This window comes from Chenopodium quinoa, unplaced genomic scaffold (genome assembly GCF_001683475.1).
Source record: "Chenopodium quinoa cultivar QQ74 unplaced genomic scaffold, ASM168347v1, whole genome shotgun sequence".
NCBI classification, from domain to species: Eukaryota; Viridiplantae; Streptophyta; class Magnoliopsida; order Caryophyllales; family Amaranthaceae; genus Chenopodium; species Chenopodium quinoa.
The window spans coordinates 169,117-182,916 of record NW_018742318.1 but is presented as its reverse complement, the minus strand read 5'-3'; the positions used below and the strand labels follow the sequence as shown (position 1 = coordinate 182,916).

General features: G+C 38.7%; 1 pseudogene; it reads left to right on the top strand.

Moving 5' to 3' along the window:
* LOC110688908 overlaps window positions 1-13,800 on the top strand; it is a 62,087-nt pseudogene that overhangs the window by 46,007 nt on the left and 2,280 nt on the right.

Genomic DNA, 13,800 nt, shown 5'->3' with positions numbered 1-13,800 from the left:
CCAGGTCCTTTTAGGGTTGGGGTTGTCAGCGACCTTAGGTGGCTGCTGATAGTCAGCCGCAAAATTGTCTTGGTCAGAGCCGGAAGATTCGGCCCTTGACCCTTCGCCGACCTCAGCGTTGCCGGCTTCATTAGAGGAGGCGATTCCCTCGCCGCCTACCTCTCATACCTCGGAGCTCCCGGAAGTAGAAGGAGCCTCTTCGTCAGACCTGCTCTCCTCCAAATCCCTCTTTTCCCCGTCTAGGAAAACCTCATCGGCTGGCACTTTCATAGTGCGCCGGCTCCTAGATCGTCTGGCCGTTTGTTTCGTTCGGGCCATAGTGTCTTGCACAGACACAGAGAGAGAGGAATTCGGATATGAGCATATCGGTTCCGACAGTCCAGCAAAGGCACCCCCTGTTCTAGACTCAGCCGTTCCGGGGGATCGGCTGAGTGTCCTAGGCAGTGCCGAGTGAGTGGATTGAGAACTCATTTATATTCTCTAAAAAACTAGGTATATAGGCGGAGAAAAAATGGTATACAAATTGAAAGGAAGGAAAGCTAAAATGGTACAGGCGATTACCTCGCTTTTACTCTGAAAAATCTGAAAACCTCTACAGCCGGTAAACCGGGTGTTGAACTGCTAGCACACGGAAGCTTGAAACTTGTTTTGATGCAGACGGAAGCAGAGAATCTCTCTCTAGAAGCTCTCTTTTTCTCTCTCTAAAAAGTCAAATGTGAATAAGGTGAAGAAAGGGGGGGGGGGGGGGTAAACTTCTATTTATAGAAGGTGAAAACGGGGGAAATCTTTGATTTGAAATTCAAATTTTTACCCGTTACTGTTCACCTTTGAGAGGTGGACACGTGTCAAAGGCCCCACGTGTTATGCACGTGCGACCTATAAGGGGAAAATGTTTAAGGCAAAAATATCCTAGACACGTGGACCAATGAGAGGAGGCCACGTGTCGAGCTCAGGATGGCCCATGTGGCTTAACATACTCTTGACACTTGGCACCCTCAGAAACTTCTTTGAAATGGCGGCCTTCAAGGGCCCAAATCCCTAGAAGCGCCGTTTTACGGCGCATCCCACTGAAATTTAGGTCAAGTTACCTAGATAGGGGCACGTTCTCCAAGGACCCTATAAATAGAGAGATATTTCCCCACTTTGGGGACACATTCAATCATTTATTACACCTGCATTCTCTAACATTAGAGAAATACCTAAGGTTGGAATCCAGGCAGATCCCCACCTAAATTTCCGTACTCTTTATTCCCTTTCAAGTTACTAACTTGATCGTCGGAGGCGGAGCTCCAACCACCCAGAGTCTCCGTTATTTTACAGGTACAACTCAGCCGGATCAGACTTCTTGATGTAACTCTCCTGAGGGACAAAAACACCCAAAACAGAGGTGACCCCCCAAAGTTACATTCCCCGCCATGAAAGACTTTCAGATGAGAATTACTTGGCCACTTGCGGCCTCAATATTGAGAGGTCGAGAGGTAACTAGCCGAATGTTCTTTAATAGTTTGCTAAAATAAACATCATTTATTCATTTCTAATAACTTGTTTTCTTTTGTGCAGACAAAGCAATGGAGAATCTTTCGAAATTTAGAAGCCGACGACCCACTTAACCACATATTACCATTTGTCTCTTGGAAAACAGAAGAATGAAGATTCTGAGTCAAGCAGAACTCCAAAGGTAAGTGAATGGAGATTTTCTCATTTCCGCCGGCTTTCCGATTCATTTATTTTGTGCAGGGCGGCTCATCTAAACCATCTCCCTCTTCTCAGCTAGACTCGAAGCTTCAGAAGAAGTCGGGTAGTGATGTAGGAATTTCTAGGATGGTTAGAAAACATATTGCTTACAAGTCTGGCCGGACTAAGGCTGGGGACGACTCCCACCCTCCTTCTAGAAAATCACCTTCAGGTTTCGAAGCCTTCTAGAATCTGGAGTCCATGGGGTATCGAAGAGTGGCAAGCCACTCTATGCTGATGGCGACTTAACAATAGGTAGGAGCATACCTCCTGGAGAGGAGGCAGACGTTCAAGGTATAACTTCTTTTAACCCTTTCCCCTATCCTTGTAGGGTAAAGTTCAATCAGCAGTGGTCCAGTACCTTAGAAGATACTCTATCATTTATCCGGATTTACAACATCTATATACAAAGTGTAGAATGGGAAGATGTCCCCAAAGGCTGGACATCTAGCAGCTTGCAAAGATGATGCTGAGGGCGATTGCCCCTAAGGAAAAGGGATCCATCAGAGGAGTTGGATCCCTCAACCTAGATGCCATCTTGGAACTTCCTGCTGAGATACAACACTTGTAATTTTAATTTTTTACCTTATGCAAGTTATGTGATCGTTTAGTTCACGATTTCCACTTTTTTGCCGAATGCATGCTATGATGTGAGTAAATAACCTAAAGGAGCCGAATACTAAGAAGTCAAAGAGGTAAAGGCTGCGAAAGCTCGGGTCGCCTCTTCTCTAGGTATGACCAATTGTTAGACTGCCCAAAACGAACTTCTAACACTGGATATGATGTATTCCCTGACTTTGGCCAACCTATAGGTCAAGTCTGATCTGCTGGATGCAGTGAAGAGGCGGATAACCGAGCTTCAGAATGAGGCTAAGGATCTCAAGGCCAAGCTTGAGCCCCTTTAGAAGGCTAACAAGACGACAGATGGGCTCAAGATTAGGTACCGCAAGCTGAAGAGGCGGCTGGAAAACCAGGAGACCCAACTCAGAAAGAAGTATAAGTCCTAGGACGAGGAAGAGAAGGAAGCCTTGGTCAAGCAGATGGTCGAGGACTATGATTCCATCATGTGGTCCACAATCCCTCTGCCCCGATACCAACTACAATCACTGGAACAGTGAATTTGACTCGGCCTCAAATGAGTTCAATGCCTAGTGTTCCGGGTACATATCCAAGGGTTTTGACTGGCACGGGCTGAGTCTAGTTAATTACCTGCGTAAGTCGACACACGTAAGCTGCCTAAGTTAGAATGTGTTTAGAGAGAGAAAGTGTACTTAGAGAGATAGATGATGTAATAAAATTAATGTCTAACCTCTTTTCAGTTGTACTTTATCCCATATTTATAGGCGTGTGGTCTCCTTTACGTGGAGTCCCACTAGGTCAGCATGCGAGCTGATTATTGTCAGGTTGGTGAGCCTCTTTGGGTGCTCCTCCAGCGGTGACTACGCACCTCGAGAGTAAAGCTAAGATCTTGGTGATAGCTTAGCAGGAGTTATCCCGTACAATTAGCCCCTCAAGAGGTGGTATGAGGTTACTCATGCCATCTCTTGTTTGGATGTTGATGTCCTCTCCAAATGGGTTCAACTGAGAAGGAATAGATCAACAGGAGCTATTGAATATAACCAGCAGTTTTAAACATACGTTTCTGTCAGTGCTGCTTAATAGGTCGTATGACTGAGTCCTTTTACATACCTCTAGCCGCTCAATTATCAGGAATGATCACACAAATTTGAGGCTTAAGGTGATGTTGAAAGTGCTGAGTAGGAGTGTGCTTCTGTGTGATGACGATGCTTGACTTTGCTTGTGGGAGTGTCCATTACTCTCGTTGAAGTCTAAGAAGTGACAAGCTTACAGGGAGGAATTTCGATTACTCTTGCTGAAGTCTAAGAAATGACGAGCTTTTAGGGAGGAATTTTGATTACTCCTGCTGAAGTTTGAGAAATAACGAGCTTATAGGGAGGAATTTCGATCACTCTCACTGAAGTCTCAGAAATGACGAGCTTACAGGAAGGAATTTTAATCACTCTCGCTGAAGTTTTAAAAACGGTGAGTTTATAGGGAGGAATTTTGATCAATCCCATAGAAGTTTTAGAAATGACGAGCTTATAAGGAGGAATTTTGATCACTCTCGCTGAAGTGTGAGAAATGGTGAGCTTGTAGGGAGGAATTTTGATCACTCCCACTAAAGTTTGAGAAATGACAAGTTTTTTTTGGGCAGAAATAGTTTTTTGCATGAGTAGGACGCGTGTCAGCCATTTGAGGGTCAATTTGTATTTACTGAAGTGACATGACGGTTTGGCCTTATTGTTTGGTTGAACCGCTCATTAACTCTTTCATTTATTTCACTGTCCCCCTTTTTTACTTCCTTATTTTTCATTTCTCACTTTTCACCTTCCTCCCTTGTTTTTTTAACTTTTTGTTTTCGCCATTTCTTTGTTGAAGATCGTCGCTCCTCCATTTTGTTGTAAGTTTTTTTTATCTTCTTTATTCCTTTTTTCTCTGTTTTTGTGCTTTGTGTACTTATTTTCTACCATTCTTTGTTCTACATTACATTTTTTTTTTTGCTTTTTTGGTTGTATTTCGTAACACTGTCTTCTGATTGGCTTCCTGGTGTCGCCATTGTTTTCTTGCCTTTTTAGTTCTGCTGCTTTTGTCACAAAGGTACTTTCTTTGTACCTTTTCTTGTACTTATGTGCCCAATTTCTTTTCTTTTTGAGCTTTTTGTTCATAAAATGGCGTCTTTTAATCAAATTTGACTATTTCTTTCCAGTTCTTCCCTTTTTGTTGTTGTATCCATACTCACAATTCTTTTTCCCTTTTTGTTGGGGTTTAACTAATTTTTGATTTTTTAGCACCCAATTTTCTTCGTTTTCTTTGAGGGGATTTTTTTTTTTTCTTTGTAGATCTTAGGATGTCTGATGCTACTGAATGCCAAATGTGAATGACCCTCTTGTGGGTACCGAGTCAGATTCTTCTCCTGAATCATCTCACTCAAGTGAATGCTCTGCGCACACTTCCTTTACTTCCCCTACTTCTCCCCCTATTCCTTTGCAAGTAGTTATGCTAGGCAATCACGCTCTTGCTGATAGCAGGGCGAGTACTGCTGCGACTCCACTCGGTGCATCTAGATCAGGAAGTAGTAGTCGTCCTGCTGACGGCAGAGCTTTTAGCCGTTTTCGACTTAAGCTTCATCCTGATTTCTTTGATCCTTATTGTGAATAGGTACTTACCCATGTTGGGGTTCCCATGCCTCATCTTATCCGTTTCAGAATGCTCGCAATGCGCCATAAATAATTAGTTGACTAAGTCAAGGCTAATCCTCCTAATGTGTCTCTTGTTAGCCCCATTCCCCATGTTCAAAATTTAAATAATTTTTACTGGCTTTTTTATATGGCTGATGTGAATCAGTTTGATCACTATTTAGTGCGAGGTGGTGACAGGCTAAAGTTGTATCACCTAATCAAAAGTAATTCCTAAATTCTCTAACTAATGCTGATAGGGAAGTTGATGTGGATTTAAACCCCTTAACTTAATAAAGAATCTAAAATCACACAAGTAACACAAGCCCTTCGAATTTCCTAAGAAAATCGAACAACTTAAGAATAACGAACCGGATATGACTTTGAAAACGACCACTCCTGGAACGAATTCAACGCCTCTCAAATTACCTAGACCACTCCTGGAACTAAGTACTTTGATGAACAAAACTTAGACTACTCCTAGAACTAAGAATTGAACGTTCTAATTATCAAAACAACTCCTTGAATTGAAAACTAGCAAAAGAATTTGTAAGCAATTAAGCAAAACAAACAATAAACTTGTATTGAATTTTCTGGTTTTTGGTTGTGTATACAAAGCCACGAAAAATCCCTTATTTATAGACTAAACTAACTATTCCTAAGTCTATTCGAACTAGGAAAAAAACCCTAGCCTTGATCCCCAAGTATCCTAGATAGAATAGGAAAACCAATTCTAATGGAACTAGGAAACTAGTAATAAGACTAGTTCTAATTAAACTAAAACTTCTTAAAACAATTCCTAATTGACTTAGAAATTATTTTAAACTAAAATAACAGAAATTAAGAAGATTCCTAATTGCTTAAACCAAGAAAAACCCTTTCAAGTGAAAGGTAAAAACTTGCAAGCAAAAACTCTAGAAAAAACTAAGTATGGAAAATCTTTCTTTTCGTACTGCCGCCGAACCACCACCTCACGCGCTGCCATCATCGACACGCGCCCCACCAACGTGTAGCTGGACTCAGGCCGGAGCTAGGGAGCCGGCGCGTGGCACCCAGATCGGCGCGTCGCCGCCGCTGCCGTCGTCGGAACCCAACTGGACCTTGACTTCTTCTTCAATGGCTGCGCATGTTAACCATTCTTGATTCTTTACTCCAAGCTCAAACCCTATTGGCCTTAAAACCAATATGATTGGCTATTCAAAAGAATTTCCCTCTTGATCCACATCATTCTCCCCCTCTTCAAAAGAATTTGTCCTCAAATTCGCATCATCCATGTAAGGAGAACAATTCCATGAAACCATCCAAATTCGACGAATACAAGCCAAAAGAACTATTACCTCAACGCTAGCAATTTTAAGCAATGTAACAACATCACCACGAGCAAGGCAATATTTTAGAAACAACCAATTCTCAATTTGGTCCTTGGTCTTCGAAGTTGACCATAAGAACACTTTAGGCTTCATGATATTTTTCTCATGTATGACTAACAATTTCTTCTCTTTATGCATGCCTAATGAATCCACCACTTCTAAAGAAACCATTAAATTATTATCTTGATTCACGAATGGCTCCTCAATAGTATCAAAAACCTTTTCCGACACCACCATTGTTAGATCATTATGAATAATCTGATCTTGAACAACGTCACACACAATTGGAACATCAATTGTTTCACTCACCTTTTCTTCGAGCTCTTTAGCACCTACATGTTCCTCTTCCTTATCCTTTTGACAATCTTCCTCCATCTCTTTAACTTTAACGCGGCATGGAATAATAGTTAAAGGAATAAGTTTGAACCTCTTGTTTCCCACCTTGACCGAATATGTGTTGGCCACACCATCATGTTTAACATGTCGATCAAATTGCCATGGTCTTCCTAAAAGAACGTGACAAGCACTCATAGGAATCACATCGCACCATAATTCTTCCTTGTAATTGCCAATGGAGAAATTCACCAAAGCTTGTTGTTCTACATGAAAACCCATAGAATTATCTAGCCAACCCAACTTATATGGTTTTTCATGATCTCTTGTAGGAAGTTGGAGTTTAGTAACCATCTCTGTAGACGCTACATTGGTACACGAACCACTATCAATGATCACCCTACAAGTTCTATCAACAACTTTGCATCGAGTATGAAACAAACTATCTTGTTGACCTTGAAAAATAATTTCTTCATGTAAATTCAGTCGCTCCATAAGCATATGTTTGTTACCAAAGCCAAAATCTACGTTATCATCTTCATGTTTTTTCTTCTTTTTATGATCTTGAAGTAACTTTGCAAATTCATCCATAGATTTGCTCAAAGCTTCCTCCATAATTATAAGACAAAAACAGACTTAAAAGACCCCAAAACACACAGGAATAACCCTCAAAAATCGCAACACAACTTGGAAGAAAATCGCACACAAAGAGCAGTAAGTATTAAATCGGACCAAAACTGACACAGTTGCGGAAAACAGTCCAGTTTAATAGCACACGAACTCGAAAAATTCCGAAATTTCACAGGCAGAAAGTAGACAAAATTTCACCCAAAATCAAAAAAAGAATCACCTGAAAAGACCTTGTAACGAAGGATAACGAGCCTTCTGAAGTTGACAGAAAAACTGGTTATCCGAGAACAAGTGCGATTTGATGAACGAATTGTTGAACGATCAAAACCCCTGAAATCTGATACCAGTTTGATGTGGTATCACACAAGCTCTGATACCAATTTGATGTGGATTTTAAACCCCTTAACTTAATAAAGAATCTAAAATCACACAAGTAACACAAGCCCTTCGAATTTCCTAAGAAAATCGAACAACTTAAGAATAACGAACCGGATATGACTTTGAAAACGACCACTCCTGGAACGAATTCAACGCCTCTCAAATTACCTAGACCACTCCTGGAACTAAGTACTTTGATGAACAAAACTTAGACTACTCCTAGAACTAAGAATTGAACGTTCTAATTATCAAAACAACTCCTTGAATTGAAAACTAGCAAAAGAATTTGTAAGCAATTAAGCAAAACAAACAATAAACTTGTATTGAATTTTCTGGTTTTTGGTTGTGTATACAAAGCCACGAAAAATCCCTTATTTATAGACTAAACTAACTATTCCTAAGTCTATTCGAACTAGGAAAAAAACCCTAGCCTTGATCCCCAAGTATCCTAGATAGAATAGGAAAACCAATTCTAATGGAACTAGGAAACTAGTAATAAGACTAGTTCTAATTAAACTAAAACTTCTTAAAACAATTCCTAATTGACTTAGAAATTATTTTAAACTAAAATAACAGAAATTAAGAAGATTCCTAATTGCTTAAACCAAGAAAAACCCTTTCAAGTGAAAGGTAAAAACTTGCAAGCAAAAACTCTAGAAAAAACTAAGTATGGAAAATCTTTCTTTTCGTACTGCCGCCGAACCACCACCTCACGCGCTGCCATCATCGACACGCGCCCCACCAACGTGTAGCTGGACTCAGGCCGGAGCTAGGGAGCCGGCGCGTGGCACCCAGATCGGCGCGTCGCCGCCGCTGCCGTCGTCGGAACCCAACTGGACCTTGACTTCTTCTTCAATGGCTGCGCATGTTAACCATTCTTGATTCTTTACTCCAAGCTCAAACCCTATTGGCCTTAAAACCAATATGATTGGCTCTTCAAAAGAATTTCCCTCTTGATCCACATCAGAAGTAGGGTCGAATCCACAGAAAACTGGTCTTTCTATTCCTAATTAATTAAGAGTAATCTAAATTATTAAGTAACCAAGTTGTTGTTAAATAAAAGAACTATACTACGAAGAATAAAAGTAGGGAGAAATAAAAGTAGGGGGAAATTAATGAATAAAAGACCTAGGGCATAGGTTCACCAATAAATAATATTCCAGGGTAAAACATAACAATGAATCATCAATGCATCGATTAATCAGATCATAAAGGGCTTTCGCTACGTATTATAATAACAGAACTAATTTACTAGTATTAAATCTCATCTCTCGAATCTCGACTTAACCATTTATAAATCAGTCCGCCTATAGAAACTAAGCCTAAATATCAATTCTCATCTCTCGAATCTCGAATCAATATCGCTAAAATCATATGTAAAATATCTGTGCAAATCAAGTTGAATAGATATTAAATCAATCAATAGGAAATTAATCAAGTATTGGAAATCAACAACAATAAATTATCCCTTCATATTATTTATGGATCCCCATAAACCCTAAAAAGAAAACTACTTACGCATAATTAAATCTAAACTAATCAAAGCAATTAAACAAAACATGATGGAATAGAGAAATAGAATTACTAATATTAATCGAGAAGAAATTGTTACCAAAGTTAACGGAAATAATAAGTTGAATCAAGAAAAAGTGTAAAGTTGTATAAAGGGAAAATAAGAGAGAAAATAAAACTAAGTAGAGAGAGAAAGTCTAAGAGAAGAGGTAACTAGTACCAAAAACACTAAATCGTACTTGTGCAAAAACTCCTAACAAATCCTAATAAGAATTAAGTAAATCGCCGAAAACACCATATCAGAAACACGCGCCCGATCAGGCCCGCCTTTTTCTCCGTTTTCTGATTCTAGGTTGTCGCCAAATCGAGACAAAGGTTGCCCGATCGGGCCCGGCTTTACTTGGACTTGAATCGGGCTTCACTTCTTAGCCCATTCCAAATTTCCACTTTATGGCTTGAATACTCGGTGTCTAATGCTCAGTATTTCATATGTCGAGCCCTTAATCACTGGCTCGATGAATCTAACCGGCCCAGGGCTATGAAAAGTGGTCGTTCTCCTCCAATGCTCGTAGTCGTTCCATAAAATCCCGGGAAAATGCTCTAAAAGTGCAATTCCCTACAAAACTCAACCAAAACTACGAAAACACTAGAAAACACCAATTAGTAATACAAGTGGCTCTAAAGAGCCAAAAACACTATCAATTATGACCAAGGGACAGGGGTAAAATACTATATAAAATAGACACATCAAACTCCCCCAACCCAAACTCTTGCTTGTTCCTAAGCAAAGCAATGAATCAAAACAAACCATAAATTCACCCAAATCAAATCAAAAATCCACAACACAACTCAAGGCCAATCCAACAAATATGCATCAAAATCAATCACTCATATCCATCTGACTTCCTATCTTCCCTAACAATTGTCAAGTAGAGCATACCACAAAAGCATATAGAATTCAAGACTAGTGCTCACACACTCAACTCTCATTTATGTGGCGAGTAAAGAATGTACTCGATCTCTCTCCAAACACCCCTTTACTGTGAACAATGCCCTCCCAAACTCACAACACTCTTGTGTTTAAAGAGAATATCACTCAACCTAGATAGTCGATTCGGAATACATCAAGTCATCCTTCGCATTGATAAACAACTACTTTCACATCTACACAATTCTGTGCACAAAGGTAGGAAGGTCTTTGAAGCTTGTAATGTAAGGCTAGGATAAAAGGTAGGAAATATTTGGGAAAATGTAAGAGAAAATCCATTCTTAAGGGAGCCATATCCTAATAAAACCCAAGGTAAAAAACAAGTAATGACCAAATCATCTCCAATCATAACTTAACTCTACAAAATTTCACCAAACAACCAAATTGTTATCTCACATAATCACCATCACTTACAAATTCACTCATAAAAATATGATATTAAAGAATTAGAGTGAATAAAACTTTGAACTCATTCGTTTTTTTTTTTCAAACATAACTTTTTTCTTTCTTGATTTTTTTTTCCTCTTTTGAGCAACCTTCACATAGAACATTTGAACATTGAAATAATTTTTTTCTTTTTCTCTTTTTTTTTTTTGTTTTTTATCTCACATTGGAATTTTTTCAAATTTGAAACATAAATTGTCAACATTTTTTTCCAATCACAATATCAAAAGAACAATCACTCTTCTATTTTTTTCACATTATGCATATTATGTGAACACCACAACTCCCTCACCTCACTAACTAATAGCTCCCTGATAGAGGAATAATCGCGTCATTAGACGACTACACCTAAATTAAATACAATTTATAACACTCGACTTATCCTAATACAAGTATATGGCAAGAAGAGGGATTGAACCACAGGGAGAAGCACATAAACACCACATTCATTACTAGACTTTAAGCTATCTCGGGACAAAGAACATGAATGACTAAGAGATTAAACTAAAGGTAAAACGAGTTAAAATCAATATAACTAAACACCAAGGAAAATGGGTAGATGTAGATGCCGCTTGATCATGCAATAACATAAAAGCAAATCAATAGTGAACTAAACATGCATGAATATCGAAATAAGGTCCAATCTAACCGCCTTCCGGGGTTAATCGGTTTCTCCTAACATAGACTCTATGTTTCCACACTAGAACCATATATTGGGAGGTGCAATAAAAGAACAATTGATAGTAATGAATCTTAACTAAGTCAACTTCCGTTCCTTGTTAGCAAAGATTCACCTTTAATCAACCAACAATGTGCACTTGCAAGAAGATCAAAGAATATCAAGCATGCAAAGATTTTAATCACAATTAACTTAATCCCAATATTAAAAGCATGAACAATTAGCAAATACACCATCCCCACACTGATGCAAGTCTAAGCATGGAGAACTTCGAAGATTTGCTTATCATGCATCAAGATAGCTTGTCCCTAAACATTAATTCAAGCCAAGCATTGCATGGACTATTTCTTGGATATCAAAGCAAAGCCACGGTTTGCTTAGTGGTTTTTCTTGGAGTCTAGTTCACTTTCTTGAACTTTCTTGAATTTTCTTTACTTAGATTTTGCTTACAAGTTTTAACTTTCACTTGAAAGGGTTTTTCTTGGTTCAAGCATTAGGATCTTTAATCTTTATTTAGTTCTTTAATTTTTATTTATTTATTTAGTTGCTTTAAAATTCAGTTAGTTAGCAAAATAAATCAGTTTAGGCGTGTGCTTGTTCTCCAAGGAGTTTGTTGTATGCTTGTGCGCCAAGGTGCTTGCTCTTCAAGCAAGTTAGAATTCTAGTTTAATTAGGATTGAATTAGGAACTTATCCTAATCTTCCTAGGTAAACTAAGTCTTATAAATAAGGCTGTAAAACACACGAATATACAGAGAGATTAATATTCAGATTTATTTCTTAAGTTGCATACTTGAGTTTTTGTTGATTGCGATCAATTGCTGTTTTGCTTGTTTTAGTTAAAACATTCGTTTGGATTGATTAATTAGGTGGATTCTTAATTGATTAATCTTAGTTTTTGTTTAATTCTTGGTGGATTTCCTGTATAGAATTAGACTTAAACATATCCCTTGTGTTTTGTTGATTTTCGGATCAATAATTCACATCATCTTGGTATCAGAGCAGGTTTACGCAACTTCGGAAAAAATTAAACTGGGAACAATTAACTGGAAATTTTTACGTGATTCTTTTTGCATTGAACTCTAAAAACGTCCAGCTATCACCATATAAAATTTCATAATTTTTAGTTGAGTAACGCGCTCTACACAGCCTCAAACGTGTGGTGTTTGTGCACTGATTTGCGGTTGGGAGTCCGGTTTTTGTGTTGCCTAGTTTTCCTTCAAGATTCGATCTTTTAATCAAGATTTTTGCATGAACTGACTTGGTTTGTGTAGGAATCATGAGTGACGAGGAGGTTCCACAGGTTCCAAGGGGATTAACCTTAGAACAGGCTCAAAATCTTAGAAGAGATAGGCATATTGACGAAATTGATCCCGAGACTCATGGTCAAAGTTTGGTTCTAAGAAGGGCACTACACTCTAAAACCGTACCTATGGAAAACAATCAAAGGGAGAAAATATTTCTTACAAGGTGCAAGGTAGAAGATAGGTTGTGTGACATAATCATAGACACGGGGAGTTGCACTAATGTGGTATCTACTACTTTGGTAGACAAATTGAAGTGGCCAACTACTGAACATCCAAGCCCTTATAAGCTTCATTGGCTTAATAATTCGAGTGATGTTAAGGTAACTAAACAAGCCTTAATCTCCTTTTCAATTGGTAAGTTTCATGATAAAGTTTTGTGTGATGTTTGTCCTATGGATGCTTGTCATATACTATTAGGCCGTCCTTGGCAATATGATAGATTTGTGAAGTTTGATGGAAGGACTAATGTGTATGTTGTGAGAAAAGGAGAAAAAGAGAGACCGGTTGCTTTAAAACCTTTGATAAGAAACAAGTCTTCTAATGTTACCTCTAATTAGAAGAGTTCTTATTTGATTAGTGAGAGGGAATTAGAAATAGAGATTTGCAACAACAATGTGGTATATATACTTGTTTCTAATGAGATTCGAATTGATCAAAATAAACAAGCAAGAGGCCGTATGAATTGGAATCTGTTTTAGAAGAATTCAAGGATGTCTTTCCTAAGGAATTACCTCCGGGACTACCTCCTATTCGTGGGATAGAGCATCAAATTGACTTGATTCCGGGAGCACCATGGTAATAAGGCAGCCTATAGAAGTAATCTAGAAGAAACAAAGGAGATGCAAAGGCAAATTGAAGAGCTTATGGCTAGAGGATATGTGAGGGAAAGTATGAGCCCTTGTGTCGTGCCTACTTTACTTGTCCCAAAGAAAGATGGGAGTTGGCGCATGTGTATTGATAGTAGGAGTGTGAATAACATCACTATCAAATACCGATTTCCTATTCCAAGGTTAGATGATCTACTTGATGAACTACATGGTTCAAAGTTATTTTCTAAGATTGATCTTATGAGTGGTTATCATCAAATTCGAATGAGAGAAGGAGATGAGTGGAAGACAACATTCAAGACTAAGTTAGGGTTGTATGAATGGTTGGTGATACCGTTTGGACTCACTAATGCACCTAGAACT